Source organism: Topomyia yanbarensis, chromosome 3, assembly GCF_030247195.1.
Source record: "Topomyia yanbarensis strain Yona2022 chromosome 3, ASM3024719v1, whole genome shotgun sequence".
Taxonomy (NCBI): Eukaryota; Metazoa; Arthropoda; class Insecta; order Diptera; family Culicidae; genus Topomyia; species Topomyia yanbarensis.
Window position 1 is genome coordinate 272,972,761 of NC_080672.1, and position 24,569 is coordinate 272,997,329.

Consider the following 24,569-nt stretch of genomic DNA (forward strand, 5'->3'; position numbering starts at 1 on the left):
ATAAATAAATAAATAAATAAATAAATAAACAAACAGAGGGTTTAGGTTTTACTAACACTCCTAACTGTATCATTATATTATCTAAATAAAATTGTTGGACTATTTTTTTATTCAGTTATTCATTTTTTCGCAAACGCTGCATCATTCTCCCATCGCCTCTACTCTTTCGTACTGCAAATATTGTATAATATTTTGCACTCATATATTGTTTCTATGAATATGGCATATTACTGTAGCGAGAACAACCTCAATATCGTGTGAAAATCAAAATGTTTCATTGAAAGCTTTGTCTATCCAAATATCTTCTAGTCGGGTTTGGATTTTTAAAATTCTCCAGCATTTGAAAAAAAAAATCACACAACATCGAGAATCGTTGAAGTTGCATGGAATGGTAACATTTCTTGCTGTTGAAAATGGTAAACACACTCAAATCTCATTTTACGCGACGCTTTAAATTAATGTAGTATCATAATTTTCCATTGCGCGAAGTTTAAAATTTTAAATTTAACATCCATCTGACGCTTTCGCGAGTACAGGCAGTTTTAGACAAAACCTCCAATAGCTTAGGAACTATGGAAATTCCAGAATCTAGCACAAATTTACTTTAATATTATTTAAACGGCATGGGTCAGTTCAACTTTTGCTGAGACAATCATATAATCATATATGCACTAGTCGTTCGAATTTATTCATACACAGACAATTATCGTGATAAATTACGAATAAACTTTATCGTGTATACAGAATAAAATACTTATTTGATTTCGCATGAAGTTTAGTAACAATATTGGACATTTCTGCCTTTCTCCCTTTCAATCACGGGGAATTTGGACACAAGGAAGATAGGGTGTGGAATTTGAGATAAGTGCTTTCTACCACAGCGCCTCATGGACCGAGTCAATTGAAAAAGCTTATTAACACAGCATAGCGATTAAAAGACTTGTGATGCATTACTCATAAGTAAGCGACGAGCCCAGTCAAAAATGAAACACGAGATCAACCTTTTTCTTTCGATTTTAGTTAGGAGTAGCGCGGAAGTAAAGCGTTATGCAAGCCGTGCAATTAATGTTGCTTATCTTTGGTTAGCTGAAGCGCAAAGAGACTTGTAATAAATTCACCCACCGCGCCCAATGTGCATTATGGGCTTTCCACTTCCACCGCTGAATGTGGGAAGTTTCGATTTGTTGATAGATGAAAGTTTCTCTGGCTGATTTTAGCGCTCGGATGTTTCAGACAACGCAACGCGTGGTTGCGATAGCAATGAACACATTAACCGGATGGAAGTAAAGAAAACATATGCACTTTTCCGCTCTAGTTGATCTGTGGAGCAGTAGGTGTTGGATTAACCGGCGGCGGCGTTGTTTATGCACGTGTTAAAAAGCCTGTTCATTTAAGTGGCAACAGAAGCAAATGATGATTCATCGACTTGTTGTGCCGGAGCGAGCGTTAATCATTGTAGAATTTTCAACCGGAATTTGCTAACACTTTTTGTGGTGATTGCGAGAAAGAACATTTCCTATATTCAGCTCAGGGTCTTGTTGAATCAAGTGTGTAGCGATTTGAGGTTGTGCTGCAGCTTATTCTTACTGAATGGATTGACTATTGGCTGGATATGTTTCCACGTGAACTTTCAGCCACTCGCGATTTTGTGTGAATTGTTTTGGTTCGGTTAAATTGTTACTGATTAAAGAATTTAGGTACATATTTCATTCATAACCAATAATTCGCTTGTCCGTCTATTTTAACCCTAAACCTTGCATAACGAAAACAACCACTGTAAACGTCCTTGTAGCGCGTCTTGGTGATTTTACTGAATCAATGGTAATGTGAAAAATTGCCATTGGAAAAAGATGGTCAATCGAATTATTACTTAAACTTCGTGAAGTACTACAATAAAGTAACTATTTACGGACACTTAACAAATGAACAATTTTGGTAAAAGTATATAAGGGAACATACAATTAGGAACAACGTCTGCTATTCGGTTCTTAGAATTTTGTAAGAAATATTGTTATACTTGTTTCGATCACTTAAGGTAATTTTAAAAGTTTGGAATGAAAAATCCTTTTTCTCATAAAAAATATTTTGTAATTTATAAATTTGAGGTTAATGGTGTAATTTTTTTTTCAAACTTTGTATGGACAAGGACATATCTGCATGAGTAATTAATTTTTTGAAGTGCTCATATATCATGTTATTCCCTATAAAATGGTGAAATGATTTTACATGAATCGGAATATTGCAACAGTTATTTCATATATTTCATTAGTACACTATTGAAGATCCCGTAAAAATAAATAAATCTCGAAGAACGGGAAAATTCTTATACATGTCTTATACTTATCAGTCTATTCCGGGCACATCCGTCAATAGGGAGCATCTAAGTTATGCAATCCAACACGTGTAATTGTAAATAGAGGTGTCGCGTGTTTCAATCATTCGATGCTCGCATGCCGAACGAGCAACATCATGACTATATCGTTCGGACAATACAATAAGCCGTAGACGCTATAAATTTTCAGCAGTGGTGGCCTGTACACTGTTAAACGATGTACTATATGCATCCGTTTCCTTGCTACGTGCAAAATTTATCATGCGAAGCTTTGCAAACACGAACGAGTACGAAAATGCGACGATTCGTTCGTCAAAACGAAAATGCTATGGTTAATTTTGTAATTTAGATAGTTCTATAACATAAAACTGAAAATTTTAAAACTAGAACTATCTCTCCCCAGCAGGAGTTTTTAGTGAAAAACTCATGTCTTAAGCGTTGCTGGACTCATATTCATTAGTTTATCCAGTCTTGATATCTTTGGGGTTTGTGGGGTTTATTAAAAGTGGTTCTGAGGAGGGAGAGGAGAGGAGAGTACAATTTCGAAAGCAGGAGGGTATGGAAAAGATGAATGAAGCGCGTTTTGGTTAAATCCCATTGATTGATTCTTTTACTATAATTTTCTTTCTGATTTCTGTCCATCTCTCTCTACAACTTACACCAAAAAGACAATGCTACGTTTCGAAACGTATCATTCCTCTCTAAGGCCGCGTTCGCACGAGTAACTTAAAGAGGTGGACAGGTAGGTACTCACATACTAACTTAATTATGCAACCAGTCGCAACAGTATAGTCGCATTTCCGAAAAAAATATTTATTTCTCTCTGCTATGGACATTATCGCTATTACCCATTCACACGGTGTTAGCAACTTACCAAACAAGGCCAAATTGAACGATGCCCCGGTGGAACATAATGAACGGCAATAAACGTTTTTCGGACATTCCTTGATTTATAACTATTTGTACATATTGTTGGTTGTAATAAAAATCAGAGCTTTCCAGTCACAGCTACAGATTCCCTGCCAAATCATTAGTTTACGCCAAACTTGTGCCCAAAACCTAATTTCTTTTTCGCGATCCCTGGATACATAAAACTTCGGTCGCTGATATTGTTTGAAGTCAAATTTGACGATTTATCGTCCATGAATGCACCCGTTCAATTTGGATGCTGATCATACAACATTCACTTAGTTTGCCACATCCGTACCCCGTACCGTGAAAATATAAAAACTTCCTTGACACATTTTAGCACTAGTTACTAGATAGATCGTGATTGTTATCTTATGAATCAAGAACCAGTTCACGTACCAAACATGAATCAATGAATAATATTCTGAGGTTTGTGAAATTGTTCACATGAAAATGTTAAGATCATGTACAAAATCGTATATTTTATGTCCTATGTAATGAAAGTGGAGACATATTTTAAAATTTTAACTTGAAAATATCAGGATCATACATAAAATTGAATATTATATGAACTAGATCATGAAAGTGATAGCCTATTTCATGGTTTTATGAAATATGTCACATACATGAATGATGAATTGTAACAAAAGTTCACGAGGCTGACATGGATTTATGAACAATATACTGCACTTAGAGAAATAGTTCACGAGAAAATATTAAGAAAATAACGAATCGCAACCAGGAAAATTGTAACATAACCAAGGTGTCGGATCACAAACAATGTTCATAAAACCATGAATAAACGCTGCAACATTGGGTTCATAAATAATGTTCATAAAATAGAGAATTAGTTCACGGACAGAAATACGCTTTGATGATTTGGAGAACTACTGCTCCAGAATTTATGGCAATCTATTGACGAATTTGGGAATCTTTTTTTACCGTGTTAAATAACACGGTAAAATCCCTAATAGATCTCTAACATCCTATATTGGATAATTTAAGTTGAAAAAGGATTATGATTATAATCTTGTTAATTACTAGACGAGTGAATTAATTAATCTTGCATTTAATTCACTCGGTTATAGTAACCATTCTGTGTGGAAAAAAGTCGTACCCAAATCCAAATGGCGAAATCGCCCTTCGCATCCATAGGCCACAAAGCTATTATATGCAACGGTATAAAGAGTAGAAATGGGGAAAAACGACGAACTTTGTGTAAGCATAAAATTGTTTACTAGGCTTTGAAAAGTGAATCTGAACAGCTCACGTCGTGGCACGGCAGGGTAGGTAGGACGTTAGTTTGATCGATATTGTATAACTACGAGTTAAAACGAGTAAGCATTCAAATTAAATCTTCATCATCTCCTCCCTCTTCGACCGCACGTGTTCGCTGTTTGGCAGCTAATGTATTGATGCAACTAATTGCGATCGATTTCAAAAGTGCGGCGCGGACTTTAATTAAACGCTTCGTATATGATATATGATTGGAAAATTGCTTCGCTGAGATTTCTAGGGCGGAGATCTGCCTATATGTATGTATGCTAAGAGATGTTTTTGCTTCTGAAATGATACGACAAAATGTGCAAGATAGTAATTGGCGGTGCATTTGCCTCTTATTCGCTAGCTGTATCACATCTTTCTCTGGGAACCGCGCAAAAATTTCACAATTTTTTTCTCAATTTGTTTTTATTTTTGCTTGCACGAGAGAAGCATGTTTGCTCTGGAAATTACTTGTTTGCAGAAAGATCGCCGCAGTCTAATAACGCCCAGCCTCAGAAGAGCGCACCGAGAAAATGAAATTACACACTTTTCATTTGTATTGCCATTGACTTCTCGGAGTTGCTATTTTTTCGTTCCCATCAGCAGCGTACTGTCCACCTGTATTGTTGCTTGTGGCACCTCGCAGATTGGAGCATCATCACCTACTCATAGCACGTAAAGATATTTATACTGCACGAATGGGATACTACTGTGTCGTTTACTAGGTGAAATGTTTGAATTATCTTTGCGACCATTGTCTAGTGATAAGTACGGCATGGCTCTGTCGGAGGTGCAGCTGGTTATGGTTTAATAGTTGTGAAAAGTTTAGTGTTATGCAACAATAGTTGTGGGAAACAATGTTGCCATGCTATTTAAGCATACTGGGAGATAATCTCATTGGCATGGTTTAGTTTTGATTTTGTATAATGAAAGGTTTAAGAAAGCTTAAGAGGAGGTTCGCCGGTTAAAAAATCGACTTTTTTCTTTTCAGTATTTTATAGTTGATACAGTCAGAAATTCGCATATAAGATTTTAGGGCGAAATCTGAAAGATTGTGGAAGATACGGATTTTTTTTTATCACGCCATGGCACAATGGTCCCAAAGAGCAAAAAAGGGGTTTTTTTGGATTGCGTCAAAACTGTTGACTTTAGCAATGTGGTGTCTTCGAGAAAGTTTGTTGGAATAGAACTCCCCTTCTTTCCATTTTATCGGATTAATGATTAATCCCCCTAATAGTGAGTTCCGAAATTTATTTTCTTCAATGATTCAGATAGACAAATACTTTCTTCAGCAAAGTAGTAGAGTTGTTACAAATAATTTACCTAAAGACTTAAACTCTCTATATTTTAAGCTTTTTTAGATATGGGGCATTATTTGTGAAAGGCCCCCCTAAAACAGTTTTTTCATCATAAGTTTTCTTTTAGACTTTTTTCCATTATATAAATGTTCCAGAACATTGTTTGGACTGTTAAACTGCATTACTTTGCCCATATACGAAAATTTGCTATCGCTGGTATGTATGGAGATATTCACGTTTTGCCTTTCTCCGATATAAAGGCTATGCAATCACTTTGAAAACCGATTTTTTAATCGAGGCACGGAGGGCTGAGTCGACTCAGTTCGTCGATTTAGGCAATTGTCTGTGCGTATGTGCATGTGTGTGTGCGTATGCGTGTGCGTATGTGTGTGCGTATGTGTGTGTATGTATGTATGTATGTGACCAAAAATATGTACATCGGTTACTCAGAGATGGTTGAACTGATTTTTTTAAACTTAGTCTCAAATGAAAGGTACAACGTTTCCATAGGCTGCTATTGAATTTATTTAATTCCGACTTCCGGTTCCGGAGTTACAGGTTAAAGAGTTGGGTCACGCATAAAATCCCCATATAAATCGAAATCAGCATTGTATCTAATAGATACAAAACTTCATAAAATGTGTTCGGAAATGTTTGGATTTATAGTTTCAGCTCACTGATGCCCAATCAAGTCCACGTTGACTACATTGGACAACTTCGGCGGAACCGGAAGCTTCGGGAAAGTAGTTATGTTCCTGAGTTGAATTCATATCTGCTTCTCAGAAATGTCTAACTCGATTTTTACAAAATTAGTCTCAAATGAAAGTTAGAGCATCCCTATTGAATGCTATTAAATTTCCTTTGAATCGGAGTTCTGGTTTCTGTGTTACGGGTATGCGGCCATAAGCGAAATTCCCATATAAACCGGTAATCAGTATCTGTATAAATGATGCAAAAATAATTAAAGTGAGTTACAAATTGCTTGAAATTGTTGGCCGAAACCCTTATACCATTCGACTCACTTCGTTGCGTTCGGAAAACGTGTGTATTTGTATATGTCTATTTCTGTGTGTATGTGTGTGACCAACAATTACGCATCAGTTACTCGGAGATGGGTGTAGTATCGCCTCCCACTACTTACCCTAACACCTCCATCTTTCATTAACCCCCTCCTCCTTGGCAACCCTCGCACCCCCATTAGGGCATTGCAAAAAAACACTCATTTTTGAAATCTCAATGGCCTCCTCTTGTGACAAATAGCAAAGTAAGCTCAGGTGCCAAATTTCATATCATTTGGTCAAATTTAGACCTCCGCCCACTTTACTTGAAGTTTTTGACATTGGTTCCATGGGAAAATACAGTGTGTCCCACATTTATACGATCACCCTAATTTTTCAGAATAATTTTTTTTCTATTTAAACAAATTGCACCAAATTTTTAGCATTTGTTTTGAAGCTTAATTAACAATGTTTCTCGAAATTTAAAAGCCCTGGGTGTTTTGTTCGTTTGTTATAGTCGTTAAGGTGAAAAAAGTGATATCCCATATTTATAAGTTCAGCTTACTTTTATTCCTTTCTCATATAGATATGCTATGCAATCACTCAGAACATCGTCAACCTAATCCCGGTCTAATTTTTTTGACTAATATAGGTTTTCTGTAGTTTAACAGAGATGTAGGTAGGGGCATGCGGTGAGGGGTTACCATCACCCTCCCCCCAATCACACACCACCATTCTCTAATCCCACCTTCCCTCATCAATTCCCTCCCCCGAAGAAAATTTTTTAGTTCCTCCAAAATAAGCTTTCTTAGTGGGTCTGTTAAACCAGTGAAAACTAGGTTTGAAATGATTTTGAGTTTGAAAACTACTTTAACATTGAAACTAATTTAAAATTTGTTAACAAGTTGAAATTTTTTGGCGAAGTCCGGAGCCCCCGAACCATCCTCCTGGATCCACTGCTGGGTTCAAGTGTTTCAGCTTCGATACATAGCTTCTCAAGTTCGTGGCTGTCAATCCATTGTATGTATGTGCAAATCGTACTGAATATGTAATGGACATTACCACCATTATGTTGGACATAACCAGCCATGCAATCGTACACGGAGAACAAAAGGGACAAAAGGTCACGATTGCATGAACTGAACGATTTACGAGAACCATGACCAAGTTCCTGAAATTATGAATAATAAACCTCGAATTCATGAAACTATTTGTGTTTTCAAAGAACTAGTTCGCCCCGAATATATACATGGCGTTACATTAGAATGCTTGGTTAGGTTACTGTTGTTGTTCCCTGGACATTTTTAGTTTTTGTTGTGATTCTAGTTCATGATTTGGGAACACACAGCCGACAGTCAAATGTTGATTCTTATGATTTCTCATTACTTTATTGTGCTATCTTATTCATGAGTTTAGCGGGATCAAGATTCATGATTTCAGGATCTTAGTCGCGAATTTTGTAATTACATTCACGTTATCATGGTATTTTAGTTATGAGTAGAGTGATTCATGTTCATGATTTCAGGATCTTATACTAAGTTCACACTACGAGTTAAAACGTGTTTTAACGCTATCTTGATGACATTTTTCTTGTTGCTAATTATTATAACATGTTTTAACTCTGTAGTGTGAACATGGTATTAGTCATGATTTTCGTATTTTTGTAACGAGTTGTGCGATTTGTGTTCATAATTTAGGATCTTAATCACGATTTTTGTAACTGCTGTTTATGTTATCGTAATATTTGAGTCATAAATAGAGTAATTCATGTTCATAATTTCTGGATCTTAGTCATGATTTTCGTAATTTCTGTTCATGTTATCGTAATATTTTATTTTAGAACTTACTTCCAAATTTGACACGAAAAGTAATATGACTAATGTTCATGATATCAGCAGTTTTATCGTGGTATTCGCAAAATTCTCTTCGCCTAATTGTGAAGTGGTTGCCATAAAAGATGAAACTCCGCATTTTCCCTCGTGTCCCTAACGTTGTTCTTGTGGTGAGAATACTTCCGTACAAACCTGCTCCTTCATACGTAACCTTTTATGCAGATCAACCGAAAATGGGACGATTCATCAGACAACATTGCTTATGCACCCATGGTAGATTCATAGGCGCGAATTCTGCGAAAAGACACTGCACCACGGAAAACATTGTGTAAAAGCAGCTAGAAAAAGCCCGCCTACTGTAACTGTAAACAGTACACCGTTATCTTATGCCAAACCACAATCGGCTTCAAAACCAATATCTACGGATCTAACAGGAACAAATATTCACTCAACAACAATCGCGCCCAGTGTCTCCAAGCCAACAACCGATAGCACCAGCAAATAAGCGAACGTACAAGTGAACGGATGTGTTTGTCCGTGCCGTCACATTTCTGTTTAACGCTCCATTGCTTTCTTTGAATTGGTTTCTCAATATTTTACAGTGTATTCCGTCGATTCAAGCAATAAAACTCATTTTTTAACTTGTACATAAACTAGACAACTCCCTTAAGAACGTTTGTTTTAACAAATTTCAACCACCAAATAAAGTTTTCATTTTTTACACTTTCATCACATAACAATTTAATAAGGCGAATGATTACAAAGATATTAATAATACTATTTTTATTGCTCTTCTATGAATACTGGACGTGTTCGACCATCTTCCGGGTAAAAACGCGGGACCCCAAATTCGACTCGGGCCCCAGGGCAATTGCCCTGGCTGACCCTCCCTCTCATCGGGCCTGAAGATATATCATTTACTGAACCTATCCCTGGTAGCACTGTACTACCGAAATTCAATCCGACTAATTGCAATAACTTAAGTTCTACTTATAGTACTAACATCAGTGCTCAAATAATCGTTTATTAGTCTTACATGTTTTATGAACGTTAGAGTGGCCCGCGGTTGTATGGGAAAACTTTGAAAATGATTTAAACCAGCGGGCACATAACTTTTTGAGTCATTTTGTGGTCCCAAATGCCTCTGCAAAAGTTGGGAGCGGTTGGTTGCTCCCCGAGTTTGCGCATTGCGTTCAAAGTTTGGATGGGATTTAATATGGGAATTATTTTGTATTTACCTAAAGATCGCTTGTTTTCCATATTGAGTGAAAAATTTTCAGAGGCATTTGGTACCATAAAAGGAACTCAAAAAGTGCTATGCTGAAAAATGATATTTGTCGAGCCACTCTAGTGAACATATCTGGCATAGCTAAGACTTGTAACTATTTATATTTTAAATGATTCGATGAAAATGTAAACCGAAGGAATTCCTTGATATTACATTTTAGAATATTAACTGTAAACTTTGCAAAAAAAATCGAGGCTATATTCGTAACTTTTTGAGATATGTATATTCGAAGTTAATTTCTTAGCACGGATATTGGATTCAAAAACTAGGTCAACGTCGGACAATCAAAAAAATGTTTGCCTGCACTTCCTAATTTCCCGTTGAATTTCTGTTTACTCAATTGTTCAATTTTATGCATATGGAACATGCATTCGACTACACATTTTTTTCATCCTCCTCCGGGAATTACATTCTGGTAAGTTTTTTCATACGTCACTTCATTGTTATTCGTATTAGGTGTTTACGGTTAACTAATCTGAGCTTGCCATTATACTTATTTTATATAGCAGCGTCACTTCTACCACATTTGCACTCATTCGTGTAGAATTGGGTTTCCATCATATATTTAGCAGGGGATGTCACTGTTGTTGATGGCAGCCGGTAGGTAGGTGGCATTTGCACGCGTCGCTGATTTTGGCCAAATTTAAACGATGGCACGAAAAGATCCACAGAATGATAGCGAGTAGCGACTGTGAATTCTCCCAGTGCCAAGGTCCATAATTGGTTCGGTATTTCTTTCGCAGACTGGCGCGACGTGGCCGGTTTGAGCACATTACTGTTCTATAGGGGTGATCCGCTGGGGCGCCGCCGGCGGGAAGCGACTGCTTCAAGTTACCTTACCCTAATGACGCATTATCACTGTCGCGTGGATCATAAAGTACGCACTGACTGAGTCGGGTTGATTGCGACTGCAGCAGGGAGTAGTGTTGCGTGCGGTCGTTTATCTTCGTTATGATCTGAATGAGTTTTGGGGTTTTTCCTTTTTTTTCTTTCTAAGTTTGACTATTTGATGGATCTTGATTGTTGATGTCGCCGTTCACGGAAGGGTGGGCTAGTGAAAGCGCTTTTACCTTTCGTGAAACGTAATCGTTCACTGGAACTGGCTGTGCCGTATGAGAGCGATAACTCGATGACTTGGAAAGGTGTGGTCTGGCGCGGTCGAGGTTCTAAGGATGAGGTGACATCCTCCCCTTTCGGAATAAAAGCTTGTACATAGGTGGTCACGACAGTCAGGCGGGAAGGTTGTCATAATATAAATAAATCAGGAGTTTGTCGGCACGAAATCCACAGAGGGTGAGCGTGGAGTATTTAATGTAGTTTTGCTCTGGTAGTACAGGATGGAATAACATTGTGTAGTACTGACTTGATTACGTCTTCTATATCTATACTGGCATGACTTTTAAAACTGTTTAAAACGGGGAATACTTTGAAATTAACATTAACTCTGCCAAACTGTGTTTTACTGTATCAAATATACTAAAAAAATATCATGCTAATTTCTGGTATATTGTTCGCTACGTACAACTAGTACAACGTTCAAGATAAATAATTGCTTTCACGACGAAACGAAAAGATTATTCGGATCTATAAAAATTCTATGTTTTAATTCATGGATTTCAGCGAAATTCGTTTTCGGTGCACGGTAGAGGACTTAATGTGCATGACATCATATCTTAAGCGGTCATTTACGAGAAAAGAGTGTTAAGGTTCTACTGAGAAAGCATCGGAAAGCGACCATATTTGAAAACGAAAAAAGCCGTTTATTGCATATCGTCAGCAGAAGTTTCATGAAAATCAATCAATAGGCTTTCTCAGTTGAACCTTAAGTTATTGGATTAATCTGTACAAGTAACACAAATTCGGTAGATTTGGAATCAAATTGGGTTGAGCAAAACAAACGTCATCTCTACAGATATCTCGACAAAAGCTTTGTTTGCTGACTACTCGGCTCTCTAGAACTCGGTTGAAGAAGCGATAAAAATTGAGATTCGGTAAAACAAAATTTCCTATTCTCAGCATGTGCGAGAAAGAGAGGCGACATATAACTTTATATGAGAATATCTTTTTACTGCAAAATCGAATCAATTTCCAGTCTTCACCGATGTTGATCCTTACACTTTAAGCTATATATTTGCAGATTTTGGTATGCACAAGACGATACTGGCATTTTCTACTAAATTTATTGTTTCAATTGCCTATTCTTCATATATTTTCACATACAAACTTAAAAACTTTTGTGAGTGAATTAGAGTTTTCGAAAAAAGCTCATATTTGACAAATGGTATGTGAAGCCAATTTCCGTTTGATTTAACAGTCTTCCGAAAACAAGTCAAAATTGTTGCCGGTTTAGTAGATATGTAAGAAAACTAGTAGGTATAAGAAAACTAGAAAGGTGTATACATGAAATGTGACTATATTGTCAAAAACTTGATTTTTTTTATCATTGGTCCAGTTTTTGCTACACACAATCGATAGGTTTCAACATTTTTCGCAGTTTGAGATTGTCATGCTGATTTAAGACAGTTCCAGAGATCGGTTTGATTTTTTGATTGCAGTTTTCGGACATCTCTATCGAGTCCATCCCAAAGAAATTGAATCGGGTTCAAATCGTGTAATTGCGCAAATGAACCAGTATTTTTAAAAATCCTTCATGTTTCATTTTGAAATCTCTCATACACTGTTTGGAAGCATGTTAGGATCATTAAAAATTAAACGAATTAAAAGTCGAATAATTGAGTTTTTCAGCCACGATCAGATTTTTTATCGGTACTATATCGTCGCTGTTGTGCTATCTTATGACAAACGCCATTTTGGGGTAAACTTAGTTAGATATGCCACATTTCTTGTCTAAAAATCGTTTTCTGAATTTTAAAATTCTGCTTGGCTACTGAGATATACCGAGAAACGTGATAAGAAATTTCGTTTATTTGTAGTTCTGTATCACAGCGATTTGCTCAAATTATAGGGGGACCCGGAGCTATTAAGACAGTGGGGGTAATTCAGACCCCTTCGATTTATCAGAAAATCCTAAGACTTTCAGACTGTCGTACATGTTCGTGGAACCGTTATCCTAAAACATTAGTTTTGACAGCTGAATCTAATTCTTTGTTTTTTTTAGAAAGGATATACAACGATATCATTTATTTGTCATCCTCAAAACAAAAATTATTACAATGGTTAAACCGTAATAAATTTCTGGCTATAAAAGTGAAAAAATACCACGTATATGTTTAAGAAAGCTGGAGGTTTATGGAATGATTTTTGTTTGGGTGAAAACATAGATATTTTCGCTTACCACTTTTCTGCGAAACGAGTGTACGGGGCTATTCGGACCCCCTATTCCATCAACCACCGTTCAGTGGCTTGCGGCTATGTACATGATTGCACACGCCACAGTAATGAATATACATGAATCGACAGCTGTGACCAACCAGATTAAGTTTTTGTAACACAAAAACTTTTTTTGCTTCGTAAGGAGTTTCTCCAATAAATATTTCGTAGGTGTATATAATTCCTTTGCAAAAAAATTAAAAAAATGGCGGTTTTAATTACCGCGTAGGGAGGTTCGAATTGTAAAAGAATCGAAAAACGTAGAGTTTTGCAAATCGTCGCCTAGCGCTGCCATGGAGTGGTGCATAGGAACATTTATGGCACCAAAATGTAGCTGAGGTTCCAAACAAATAATTAGGACCTTTAACCAATAAATTCATTCACATTAATTAACCAAAAAGGGCGATTCGCTTAGGTAGGTCCGAATAGCCTCGGGTTTTCCTATTAATTTTTAAATGTTTTTTTTTTGATGTGGAAAATGTCGCTTATTGTTGATGACACAATTTTATTTATCATCGGTAATAGTTTCGTAAATAAGGCTATTGATCTGACAAAATTCCGTGGTTCAAGTAAAAAAAAAACCGAACTGATTATTTCCAAAACCAAACATATGACAGAAACTACGCGTCAGATGAGTTAAACTTCTGCAACACTTGAAATAGCTGGAGAGATGGTTGAACGAGTTGCAACTATCGAATATCTTGGCGTCACATTGAACGAAAAACTGAGTTTTGATGAGAACGTGCACTATACAAACCGGAAAGTTGCCAGAAAGTTTTGCGTACTTTGTAGGATTAAGAGATTTCTCAAAAATTTTCTCAGAGATAACTGTTTATAAGACCATCTTAGCTCCTCATTTTGATTATTCTGTTCTTAGCATTTAAGAAACAGCGTAAGCGAATGCGGATCCTCCAAAACAAGGTAATGCAACAGTTACTACGATGTGACAGACTAACTCCGCGACATTTTATGCTCAATTGTTTACAATGGATGTCAGTTCAGCAACGTATTGAACATAACACACTTGTTTTGATCTTCAGAGTAATAAATGGAATGACGCCGCAGTATCTGTGTAGCACTGTTGTGTACGGAAGAGATGTGCCCCGGTATGAAACCAGAGAAGCTGGCAATCCGAGATGTTTGAGCGCTAAGAAATCTTGTACGCAGAACTCCTTATTTTAAAAAGGCTATAATTTCTTCAGATATTTGTGAAGCATAAGCCTTTGCATTTATAAGAGAGAAGCATTGGCATACACGAAGAACATTCATCGAGCTGGCATAACTTTCGACTAAACTAACTATATTTGATTTGTTTGTTTCGTGTTTTCCTCCGGAAATCATGTTATTGACAAGCAGCTTTTAATTCTCATATGAAGTTTCTGAACATGGAGTAATATGTGTTCTAATCTGACTTCCGGAAGTATATTTGACCAACTAGGAACAATGGGGCGTTGATTAGTCGTGGAAAATACGTATTGTTTTGTCTAAATGGCTTTGATGACACTAGTCATATCGGTACAAATAAACATTTCACATTCATTTTATTAATTATCCGATTTAAATCCCTTGAATTAATTGTATGTAATAACCAATTCGGGTCACCCTATTTGTCGGTTTTGTTAAGGCAATAGATTCACATTTGCTCATAAAAAGCAATATATCAGGTGTAAAATAATATCCATCAACTCCATATAATGCAATTTGTAGTGGTAGCAAACAAAATTAAAGGCAATTAGCAAGTAAATCTTATGAAAATGATATCCCAGTCGAATAAACAAGACAATTGACCAGTGTTACATTCTGGTAAGTTGGAGCTATTTGATAGCAAAAGGACCAATACACATTTAATGCTAGGTTGTTAAGCAGTGAACAATTCTACCCGTGCATCTATCAACGACATTTATTCTGTATATCGCAGTCGACTGGGTGCTACTGCCAGTGGTGTGAAATATCAAATTCTGTCGCCTTTCTGCGTGAATTAACCGTAAACAATGAATGAATGACGAGGCGAACAACCGAAACATACTCTTCAGCACTACAAGCATCAATGGAAATTCGTTTCTCTTTTAAGCTCACCTGAGGATGCCAATATTTCTGAGCTCTGACTAGTGTCTTCTACGGTAAAAACGAAATGATTGGAAGACAACAAAGAAAACTGATTTTCCGACGAGACAGTTAACAGGTCCAACGACTTGCTTTACCATTCAGTCTCAGTTCAGTGTCCTTAGCTTACCATTCAGTCTATAGTCGTGATGTCCGTTGCTGTATCAAGTCATCGTTTCCAGTTTTCTTGATACATGGCTGTTTGTCGCCAACCATATCACGGTCGCAATGATTCCTTCGGTGCTGTTCAGCTGGGTCGATCTTATTTGCTGCGCATATTTGCTTCCAGTACCGGTCTGGTTAGTGTCGAGAACCATCTTTACCGGGTTGTCGTCCGCCATTCTGGCGACATGTCCATTCCACCGCAGCCATCCAATTTTCGCAGTGCGAATAATGCACGATTCCCAAAGCAGCCGTTTGCAATTCGTCTCCAAATTTCGTCTTTAATCGGCACGGCCTTCCGTTCGAAAATACTAAGTGCACGGTCGCCCACTGTCAGCATAGTTCAGATTTTGTGGCCATAGAGGGTAACCGGTTTCATGGCTGCTTTGTTCTCTAGCGTATTTTCTTCGACCGAAATATTTTTCGTCTCTTAATTTCTCTAATGGTGTCATTAATGGCGTTCATCAGTAAGCCCAAATACACGAACTTATTGACCACCTCGATATGGTCAAGGCTTCTGTCTGTCACGTTACATTTTTACACATATTTCATAAGATAAGTCAGCAAAAACAATAAAACCATATTCTATCACAACTGCACATTATTAAGGTCACTAAACCGCATATTTTTTCTACAGAAAGTTTTTTTCTATCGTGAACCGTTTTCACTTTATTGTCATTTGGAGACGTCTGTCACGTTACACAATTTTCGCAGTTAGCTTGGAGGTTGCCCGTCTCAATAGAAAAAGTCTGTTCCGTTGGCCCCCAAATTTGCATGAAAATAGTTTTAAGTTGAAGCTTAGAAAGCAAGGAAGAGTTTGAAATATAGTTTTTCTGAAGAAAAACTTTTTTTTTGATTTTATGGAGTATTCTCAATGATCTGTCACGTTACAACCAGAATCTGTCACGTTACAGTTCTGCATTTTCATTGATGCAAGGATATTAAGACAATCGTATCATCCTTAATCTAGGAACTGAGTTTTAACGGGAAATTTCATGTTTATTTTGAAAAACATATTGGTTTTGATGAACAAACGTGAAAAACTTTTGAAAAGGTCGGAATTTCACGAAGTAACATATTATGTCGAAAGAAAATCCAAAATAACTCAAAAACATCTGCATTTTGAAGGATAATTTTCCGTGAGCATTTTGCATTGAAAACCCGTTTTGAAATACATTGTTATAACTAAATTATTTAAAGAAAAATAATTAAATAACAATTCAAAATTAAAAGAATTATTGAAATATGTTAAAAAATTTTATTGTTATTTTTTCTACGACGAAATTATATTTTAAAGTTTTTTTATTTGCGGTTAAATTTTAAACGTGTTATGTTTTTTTGCGTTTGGTATTTGTGAGTAATTTATTAAAAGGGCGTATTTTCACTACTAGATATTCCTGTTGAAAAAAAAATCAAAATATTTCGGAAATATTTTCTTTTTTTTGTTTTTTAAACAATGTATTTGTATTTTTAACATTTTTTCGAATTTTTTTGGAAAGTTTCACCAAAAAATATTCACACAGAACAATTAATTCCCTAGAACTCGCTATCATATAGTTTTGCTGCCCAAATGGCGATTTTAGAACAATATATATTGAAAGCAGCGTGCATTCAAGATCTCATACGCCCTTTTTAAATATTACTCTTGAATAAAAATTGTTTGTTTAATATTGAAAAATACTTAGTCTCTCATATACATGAAACGTAGAAGGTTTCATCAGAATCAAAGATGGTCACCAATATTGACGTTATTGAATCAAACTTGATAGAATTGCTTAACAGCAGAAAAAATCTGTCACGTTACATAAGATAAACTGTGTTTTCTTAAAAATTAATAAAACTTTAAAGTTTTCACAATACAGTTTCAAAAAGTAGACTTTAAGTAGTAAGAAAAAATGCAGGTTAGACATTGTATGTATGCTGTTGGTGTGGTCCACAAAACTTTTTTGAATTTTTGATCTGTCACGTTACAAGTTATTTGGTTTCCATTACTTCACAACTGAAAATAAGCAATAATCCATATTCATCAAACTTTTTACAGCAATATCATCAAATTTAAATTAGACTACGTTAGAAAAATGTGGTTGCAAGCAAAAAGGTGAAAATGTGGATTTTGTTTATCTTTTTATCTCCTTACGGTCTTTTATTCATTTTCAGGTCATGCAAGTAGCATCAACAAACTTTCATAAATGACAGACATGAAATTTTTTTCTGGGATCACCAGTCATATTTTTTAATATTAGAGGTTATATACATACGGGAAACAAACAGTTTGACGCAAAATTTGATAAAAAATAATTTCGCCTGTGGTTGCCATTTTCGGAGCCTTGACCATATAGTCATTATCAAGCGATATTCTCGGTGGAAGGCGTAATGGTTCTGCCTTCAAACCTCTTGCTTTCATGTATTCTGTCAATGACGCAGTCGGATCCTCTTTGCTTCAACCTTCAGTCGGTTGTATGTCTTCACTATCGTCTCAAAGTTACGTGCTACAATACTATAATCGTTGGTGAAGCCAAAAAGTTGGACAGACTCTCGGAAAATCGTACTAATGTCCATCTTATTCTTCTTAACATACCTTCCAAAGCGATAGTGATCAGTGTACAAAAAGGTCAATTACCTTGCCGTAACCCTTTCCGAGATTCAATAGGATTAGAGAGTATCCCAGAGGTACTCGGACACAGCACAAAACTCGATCCATTGTCGCGTTGACCAATCGTACCAATTTGTCCGGTAACCTAGGGCCAACAAGCTACCTTAACGATACGAATAATTATGGAAGAAATATGGTTTGGAACAATTGGTCAAAATCAACGTGACAAAAATTGGAAATTTACAGTATGGAACGGCAAGTCGTTTGGCTACAGTCTACTTTCTACCTCTGCCGGAGGTAGACCTACAATCGAGCCAAGTGAACGACAGCTAGCAGCCTTTCGATCCATCGTGCATTGTCTCGAGATAGGGTTGCCACCTCTGGTGAGATTTTGACCCGGAGAATTTTACAGATCTATGAGTAGGCTTTAAAAGAATCAAGAGTGAATAGAAATTCGAATCAAAGCGATTGCTCGTCTTTTTTAGCTAATGAATTACAAAAGAGAGTATGCACTATTTCATCCCTTCTATAACTCGTTAGGGTATCAATGTGGCATTGGTTTGATATTTATCATAATTGATTCACATTTACGGAAGAGTGTTTTTGCAAAGCCTAATACGTATACTGTTTTACACAGTTTACATTAAGCTGGAAATTTTGCGTGTTTATGAGCAGCTGGGTCAGTTTAGTTAGGTGTAGAATTTCACTTCTTCGATCAACCGCAAAGAAATCACAGACACCAGCCACTCTCGCTGTGAAAGATAACCTGAACGAGCATTGTTCTCCTTCATAGCTAACAAGAGAGGGAGAGCGCAGCCAACGTGCAGCAAGTAAGATCGTTATCATCTCCTGGAAAGCACACTGCGGTATGCCGGTGTTTCCGTCAACACAGTCGCTAGGAATGTTGCAACAACTGAGTTAAAAACGGTTAAAAATCGCTGCAAGAGCAGCCAATGTTAACACCAATGTGAAATGTAAAAATTGGATTTGGCAAATAGCGGAATATATTTTCCAAGTTGTAATAAATTTGATTTGTTGTGTTCGTCATTGTTTTGTCTACGAAGTTCGAAGTACTAGGTAGTCGCGTTCTGGTCACCTTTAAACGTAGGGTCAGTCAGGCAAAATAAATTTGACACCAAAAGGATTCAAAAGACTATTTACACCTTTTAAATATACACTGAAGCCTTTTTATGCGGTTTTTTATGTGACTTTTTAATGCGGATTTTCAAAGTTCTGCGGTTTTTTATGCGGATTTTCAAAGTTATGCGGGTTTTTTATGCGGATTTTCAAAGTTATGCGATTCTTTTTATGCAGCTTCCTTTTAATTTTTAGGGCATCGCCTGAAGCGACTTTTATCGGAAGATAGATCCTCGTGATTGCACATGCTTAAACAAAAGACATAAAATGTTCATATTTTTATTTTAGATTATAAATTACTAGTCTTTGGGTTAAGGATATGAGAAGCATTCTTGATGCAGTGAAAATAAAAACAGAAAATGACTAATTACCTTTTTACCTTTCTTATACTAGAACTTACGCAATCGGTCAAAATTTCAACTTTTTAACCGAGGCCCGCAGAGCCGAATCTCTCATACCATTCGACTCAGTTTGGCGAAATCGGAAAAAAGTCCCAGAGCGTGCATATTTTTTACTTTGTGGTGGCCGACCCGGCACACGTTCAGTAGTTAGGCCATACTACCGATTTCGTCCATCGTGTGCCAAAGTAAGGGACTCTGAACAGAGAAGATAACTCTGAACCCTATTCCTTTAAACTCCACCAAGAAGTCCGACATTTGCCTGATCCCCCGGATTCCATTTGAAATGACTACTTAGGGAGGGGCCTGCTAATGTAGTTCACTTGATTCCAGGTCTAGCTGGTCGTGCTAGATTTCGCTTGTCTCGTAACCGCCATATCAGTTCTGCACGGCATGATATTCTACATGCCTTCCTCTCTACGTTGACCAGTTGGATGCCGTGGTCGGCCCGACAATTCCGGTTGGAGGGTGGCTTCCGGTTCACTGGTGCCCCAAATACCATGGTGGTTTGTCGCGTTCGGTGCTACTCGGCGTAGTCTCCGACGAGGGAGCTAGCCTATCTCGGCGGAGAGTTCACCGACGAAAGAATGTCTGCTGCAACCGTTGACGGACACGTTATTCTTCCTTAGATGCAGTCCGGGAGAATGCCGGGGTCAGTCCAGCGATTACCGGTGGAGGATTGCGTCCAGTTCACTGGTGTCCCGATGATTCAAGCCGGCGATTCGCTACGGACTACTCGAAATAGTGCCCGACGGTGGAGCTTACCTACTCCGACGAAGAGTTCCCCGGCAGTGGAAGATCTTCCGAAACCGATGCTACCCGGGCAGATACCGAGGTCGGTCCTGCGATTCTGGGTGGAGGGTGACTTCCAGTTGACAGGCGCCCCGACGAGCATCTGCCGGAGCTACTTCCCGATATACTCGAACTAGTCCCCGCCGATGGGCCTAGTCTACTCCGACGTAGAAATTTCCCGATGTTGAAATTTCTCTCGAAATCGTTATCTCGATGCTGGTTGGTTAGGTGCCGAGGTCAGTCTTGCGATTCCGGGGAGTCACGGTTCCGACAGCATAAGTCATTAAGTGACTTTACTCTTGCCGCAGACTCAGGTGATTCGCATTTAATGCCAAAAGATACTGACTCCTGTGTTGCAGAAGAAAAAGAGTTAAGTAGCCGGGAAACTCTAAGCTTGCTCATATGACCCTACTCCACGCTTTTCTAAACTTTCTTACTTCAAATCCTTGCTCTTCTTTGAGTACTATGACTGGTAATATTGAAAAATATTTCACACGTTATGTGGTTTTTTTATGCGGATTTTCAAAGTTATGCAGTTTTTATGCGGATTTTCAAAGTTATGCGGTTTTATTTTATGCGGATTTTCAAAGTTATGCTGTTTTTTATGCGGATTTTCAAAGTTATGCGTTTTTTACTAAAGCAGTTAAAACTATCTATACCCGGAGAAATTGAAATTGGCTACCAAGACTCGAGAACAAAGGAAACATTGTATTGCTTCTTGCCATCATGAGTAAAGTAAAAAAAACCTGAAACTTGTATAAACTTCTTCCCTGGTATTCCTAACGGTGTTCTTGTGGTGAAGATGCGAGTTGAAAGATCTTACTGTTACTTGGTTTTAAAACTCGAAACTTACGGAACTACAATTAAATAAACTAAGCTACGCATTCATGAGGGTCAAACTTCTACGCTTAACTACTGTAATCAGACAGCACATCATAGACAGCCTTGCGCCGTTCGCCAACTGATCTACGCCAAGCTAGCTCAAAACAGAGTTTTCAATACAAATGCCTGAATCACAAACCGTGGCCAAATTTGTGGCAGCTGTTCAGACCATAAAGAAAACCGCAAAAGAAGCATTTAGCACCCCAAAACCAACTATAACTAACATCGGCAAGGATAGTTATAACGATGACAACGGGTTCACCCTGGTCAACCGTGAGTGCAAGATGCGGGGAAGAACATCTCATCGCGGGTACCAAGAAAGTTTCAACGATGATGACCTGGACGTGAAAAACGAGAGATAATTATATGACTCCCCTGACGCAGTTCGCGAGCAGATGAATGTTTCTCCCCCGCGAAAGAAGCTCTCCGCTCGCAACAATATGTTGCGCGTACGAGATCCAACGAATGTTCAATATTTTTATTTTTAATTTTTACATATTATAAACTCTGAGCCGTGTCAAATAAACGAATTAAAAAAATAGAAGACACGAGAGGATCGAGTGATCCCCATGTCGCAGTATGCGAGCAGATGAATGTTTCCCCGCCGCGGAAGAAGGTCTCCGCGCGCAATAGAAAGTTGCAATCATCATCATCATCGCCAAGATCCAATAGATAATTGATAACATTTGCCAAATAAACGAGTTTAAAAAGTCGTCTGGCTTCTTACGTTTGACCGGATTCTTCAAGCTCTGAGAGGCTGGTGGAAAACACCGAGTGAATTGGAGACATCCTGATACAGCAATGGGCATACGGATTTAGACTGATTGGTTAGGTAGGTAATGATGCCCAGATGATCATGACTGAGAAACAGCTGGGGGTCCGAATTGAACCGGATGTCTATATGTGATGCCACTTTTGCTACTAGTCTCCAAATCGCGCTAAGGAACATTGGTTGTTGCTTTACTGTCTATAGGGGGCATGGTTCACTTCTTTTCAGATTAGTGTTCTCTAATTCCATGTGCGGGGGTTGAGAATTGAACACGAGTTACTAGGAATCCTCGCATCCTAAAGTTTTATAGGGCTGGAGAATATTCTAAGCTTCACGATAAAAAGATATTGGAAAAGGTCAAATAAATGTCACATGGCAAACGATAGTAAGGATGCTATACACATCATGAATGGTGGTAACAAATAGATGTTTTATAAATGTAAACTGACAGCTGACAATCAAGAGTAATTATGAAAAAATGAACGAATATCTTGTATTGTAGTATGCTCAAAAAGCACACAGCTACTGATTCTTTTTGCTAAAGTTTCCTGTCTCTCAAAGTGTAGCACTTAGATTGTCAATAACGACACGAAACGGGTAGTATTTATCATAAAAACTAGAGGAAAACTCCTACTCATACTTAATGCATACCTTTCATTGATTTTTCGTAGTTTATGTTGTTCTTTGTGGGTAGAATATAAGTAGTAAAAGGTTAAACATGACAATCAAATGCATTGGACTCAAATGACGTTGATATCAATTTATAATTAATATTAATAATATTAATAGGTTTCGCCTAATTGAGATGCTTGGAGAATTTTACGGAACTGAATTGAAAATGAACATTGCATCCGTCCGACGTAGAAATATATATTGATCTTATTAAATATTAATGGAGCTCAGTCAGGCCAACATTTAACCGGAAGACAGTCGAGATTAGTTCGATTTGGTGCCTTTTGATGAATAACCAAACTTCGCGTATATGACACGACTGTTTCATGTGGTGGTTGTAGAACACCATAGCATCGAATTCGTTCGTATAGTAGATTTCTAATGGAGTTTATTATTCTGACTTTTAAATTGTCTTGTTAGGTTAATGGAGTGTATCTGGTGCGAATTTACTGAATCACGTAAGGCCGGTCTCTTGGGGTTTTGTGCTGCTGCTAGTGTTTACCGGCGAATGGCTTACTGAACCGTGATGGGCCGCACATGTAGGTACGATATTGGCTAGCGTATGGAGTCCGAACACTTGGAAACGGTACAAGTCCTTAGTCTTGAAATAATCAGTTCTGTCTGACCGAATGCAAATTAATGGTGAACAATTTTTGAAGTGTTCTTAATCAAGTTACGATCTCTCTTGCACTGATACATTCTGAATAATACTGTTAAAGCTCTTGGCAAAACGAATTAATTCTCCTTTCATTAATAATTTATGGTTGGCTCGGCCAATTCACCAGTGTGAAGGTAAAAGGAATACTTACGAAATCATAGCACCGTGACGGAAGAATTTATGTCTTGCAGGGAACGTTCTGCTTTGAAGAGCACCAAAGACGTTGTGAACTTTGCCGGAATGAACTTGTTATTACGGATTCTTAATTCTTTTTATAACACTTTACCACTTCTAAGGTTGTAGAACCTTTTCTTTGTTTTCTTTCTGATTGCCTTTCTTCTATATCAAACAAAAATTACGGTAAACTGAAATATAAATTAACTGTACACTAAACCAATAAAGAACACTCAAAAAACTAGGAAACTGAAGCAACGTGCTGAACACTCAAGTCTACCATCTCCGAAGCGAGACTGGCAAGTAGCAGGTCTTTCCAGCGCACTAGCGATTCTGGCTCGTCCTGGCGTGTGTGGCACCGGTGAGCGCTCGTTATCCTTTAAAGCTAGAATCCGAACCAAATCTTGGTAATTCACAAAATCAAATGATTATTGGTCATGAGCTCGGTTTAAAGTCTACCTACTCACTTTCTCACTCACTCGCTCGCTAGTTCGGGCAGTAAACGGCTGGCACTTGGACTTTGGCGAAGGGCGCTACTCGGCCACCCCCTTCCGGATTAGTCTAGTGGTGAGCGAATATGGAATGAGGGGTATTCAAACACTTGATATACTAGCGGTGCACGGAACACACACGAGACGGGCAGCAGTACCGTGTAGATCCTTGCGAACGAGCAGACGAACGGACTGGTACTGTTTTGTATTTTGCGTTACTTCGGTAACCGCGATGTGTAGTATCCTTGACAACAAACGAACAACTAAAAAACTATTTAAGTAGCTTATGTACCGCGAGGTCCGCGTGACGGGCTTGGATGGAGAAAATAAAACTTTACCTATACACAGCTATAAGCAGAGCGAATAAAAAGAATATAAAAAACGGCCGGTAGCGGCAAAAGAAGCGGGAGAGTGTGCGAGCGGGCTAACAAAAAGCACATCATGATCGGTGGGGTGGATCTCGAGTGAAAATGATTTATTTGAATCTT

General features: G+C 37.7%; 1 protein-coding gene across 2 annotated transcripts in view; it reads right to left on the reverse strand.

The window, feature by feature from the left end:
- The window catches only part of LOC131689903 (uncharacterized), a 64,333-nt gene extending 40,065 nt beyond the window's left edge, over window positions 1–24,268 (reverse strand). The window contains exons 1-2 of one of the 2 annotated variants that reach the window (XM_058975289.1): window positions 24,058–24,268; window positions 23,568–23,781 (exon numbers count right to left, since the gene is read on the reverse strand). The gene's annotated coding sequence lies outside the window, so the exon portion shown is untranslated. Of the gene's footprint in view, window positions 1–23,567; window positions 23,782–23,870 lie in introns of both variants that reach the window. The other variant, XM_058975288.1, reaches the window with a different exon arrangement.
- Between the last annotated feature and the right edge of the window lie 301 nt (window positions 24,269–24,569).